Here is a 3,539-nt window from a genome sequence, read left to right as displayed (position 1 = left end):
CCCCCCGTTGCCCATCACCTATTTTTTTTTAAAAAGTTTTATTTATTTATGCATACAGAACTGGGGTAAAGGCCAGAGATGCAGGGGCAGGGAGAAGATTGACCAAAGACAGAGTGGGGTGCAGGACAGGCGGATCGAGGGAGTACACTCTGATGGGAGCAGCGGGCTGGTTACGAGAGGTCTGCTGCGCCATGTGGATCACCTCTGGGGCAGGAATCGAAGTCATGCTGAGGTGGCTTTATCTTCTTAGTGCTGTGCTTTAACCCGCTGTACCACCAGGGAGAGCCACCTTCTCCTATTTTGTTAGGTTTATTCCCAAGTATTTAAAATATTTGATCTTTTTTGTTTTAATTATAAAAGGGGTGGTTTTCTTTATTTCTTCTTCAGATTGTATATAGTAAGGCTACTGATTTTTGTGTGTTGATTTTGTATCCTGCTACTTTGTGAAACTGGATGATTATTTTGATAACATTTTCTGGGAGTTTTTAGGGTTCTCTGTCTATATGATCATGTCATCTGCAAATAGAGATTGTTTTACTTTTTTCCCTATTTGGAGTCCTTTTTCTTACCTTATTGCTCTGGCTAGGACTTTCAGTATCATTGAAAAGCAATGATGAGGACATCCTTGTCTTATTCCTGACTGTCAGGGAAAGGCTTTCATTCTCCCATTGAGAATGACATTGGCTATGGGTTTGTTGTAAATGGACTTTATATTAAGTTATGTTCCTTTGTTATTTTATTAAAAATATGCATACAGAATTGGGGTAAAGGCAAGAGGCGTGGGGGTTGAAAGGATTCACCAGAGACACAGTGGGGAGCAGAACAGGCAGGTGTACTGAACCATACTGCTGAGGGGAGCAGCAGGTGAGAGAGGAGAGTGCTACTGAACCATGTGGTTCAACTCCATGGCCAGGGATCCACCAGTGATTGAACTTGGTGCTGCAGTGGCTGCAATAGTTTAACTAGTTTAGCTTCTTAGTGCTGCATTTGAACTTGTTGCATCTCCAGGGAGGGTCCTAGCACATAGTCAAGACTGTATTACACACTACTGTTCTGTGTAGAACCTTTTCTAAGTTAAAGGTTATTTCTGAATCTTAAAATGGGGATTATACCACATTTTGTAGAGAGTTATCACGGATTATAGGGAGTAGTAATGTATAGAAAACATTTAGATTAGTGCTCAGTATGTAGTAAATTAACATAAATCCACAGTAATTCTCTACCCTGTTCTGATGTATTTCTAAATCTCATTCTCAAAAGGCATTATTTTTTACTCTTAGGTGAGTCTTTTGCTATTTTTGCACTACCCCTTCACCCTTCAGTTTATATTTCCTCCTTTTATCCTCCATTATTGTATAGTAATTTTTGGTTAGGTCATGGTTCACTGTTATTACAGGCATGTAAATTATAGTAGAGCCATTGTCTATTAGTGGCCGGGAGAGAGGAGACTTAATAATTGTCATTTTCACAGTTGTTAAGATGTCTGCATACACACACCCAATGATATGTCTTTATGCTTATTTTATATGTACAAATTAACCCCATATGGTGGTCAGAAGCATTTTCTTGGAAATAGTTCTTTGACAAACCTTGTTTTGCTCTGACTCGATTTGTTTGCTCTGTAGGCCCTTCTGCACAGCTGTCATGATGATTTTTCTTCACTGTCATTTGGGGGACTCTCCTTTCTCTTTGTTATCCACCAGTTTTTGGCATCCCACCAATCTAATTTTTGTTCCTATAGTTTTGTCTTTTCTAGAATACCATAAAAATGGAATCATTGTGTGTGCTGCCTTTTGATCCTGGCTTCTTTCCCTTGGAATAATATTTTAGGGCCTTTACTGGTGGCACAATGGCTTAAAATGCAGCACTGTGAAGTTAGTGGCAGCCTCTTTGGCACGAAACTGATCTCCGGCAAGGGAGCTCATCCACATGCCGTGGCAACCTCTCCTGGCCCGCCCACTGCACCCCTCATCAGTGTACTTTGTCATTCTGCCTGTTCTGCTCCCCATTCTGTCTCTGGTGAATCCTTTCCCTGCCGCTGTACCTCTGGCCTGTACCCCATTCCGTAAATAAATAAATCTTTAAAAAAATTATATTTTAATGAGTCATCCACATTGTGTACTTCAATAATTGATTCCTTTTATTGCTGAGCAGTATTCAATTATAAGATTGTAGTACAGATTATTCACTTTATTTTGTATGTTTATATTGATTTATTTTTTTATATTGTTCACTTTTGAACAGTGTTTGATTTCTTTTTGCAGGTGTAGTCCCCATAAAATTCCCACCATCAAGTCACCTGTGAACTGTCACCATAGTGTCTTCTACTCTTCCTTTGCCTGCTCTTAGCACTCTTCCTCCTGTTTCCTCCTTATGTCTCTTGATTTATGTAATAGTTTGCTTGCTAGTTTTGTCTTTTTTTTTTTCCTGACCCCTCATTTGGTTTCTTTATATTCCTGTAAGTGAAAAACAGATTATTGACTCTTTGAAGAACATTTGCTTATTCCAGTTTTTGGGGGTCTGTGAATGATGGAGTTGTGAATAATCAGCGATTTTCAAGAAAAATAGTTCATGCTCATCATAAAAAAGGGAAATGGAGAAATGGGTATTTAGCTTCTGCCTTGTTTCCTAGAGAATGGCAAAGGAATTGGTGGATTTTGGAAGATAATTCAAGGTGTCAAATATGAACAACTACTTACTGGCTTACTCTTTGTTTTATCTCTCCCCTCCCCCCACCCCCACCCCATTCAGGAACTTCCAGAGTTTGAGATAATGTATATGTGAACATGACTAGTTTGTGTCTACATACTGGTTTTTTTTGAAAGACTGTGCACATTCACATGACTATGCAACTGCCACCACCCCTTCTCAGAACTTTGATCTTCCCAAACAAAACTATATCCATTAAATAACAAATTCCCTATTCCTACCTATCCTCAGTCCCTGGTAACCACTATTCAACCTGGTCACTTAAATCCGACTGTTCTAGGTAACTCCTATAAGTATGAACCATGGAGTATCTTTTGTAATTGGCTTATTACTTAATGTCTTCAAGATTCATTCACATTGTAGAATGTGTCAGACTTCATGCCTTCTAAAGACTGAATAATATTCCACGTGCTTATCCATTCATCTGTTGATGGAAACTTGGGTTGCTTCTATTTTTTGGCTATTGTGAATAATGCTGCTAGCAACGTGGATATAAATATCTCTTTGAAATAATTTCTTTTGAGTATATACTCACAGCAGAATTGGTAAATCAGCTGGTAATTCTAGTTTTGACTTTTTTCCCCCTGTAGGGCTGTAATATTCTTTTCCATGGCTGTAATATTCTTTTCCATATGACAGCATCTTTTTACATTTCCAGTAGCCATGTATATACAAGGGTTCCAGCTTTTCAATATCCTTGTCCAAACTGGTGTTTTCTGTCTTTAATATTTTTTAATAGTCACTGATGGTGGAACATTGTATTCATTGATATAATTTTTTTTTTAAAGATTTATTTATTTAGGCATACAGAACTGGGGTACAGGCTAGAG

General features: G+C 38.4%; 1 protein-coding gene across 3 annotated transcripts in view; it reads left to right on the top strand.

Annotated features, from left to right (window-relative positions):
* UBAP2 (ubiquitin associated protein 2) overlaps positions 1 to 3,539 on the top strand; it is an 80,404-nt gene that overhangs the window by 18,777 nt on the left and 58,088 nt on the right. The gene's annotated exons all lie outside the window — the stretch shown is intronic.

This window comes from Condylura cristata, unplaced genomic scaffold (genome assembly GCF_000260355.1).
Source record: "Condylura cristata isolate star-nosed mole 26May11 unplaced genomic scaffold, ConCri1.0 scaffold00006, whole genome shotgun sequence".
NCBI classification, from domain to species: Eukaryota; Metazoa; Chordata; class Mammalia; order Eulipotyphla; family Talpidae; genus Condylura; species Condylura cristata.
This window is presented reverse-complemented; position numbering and strand designations above follow the sequence as displayed.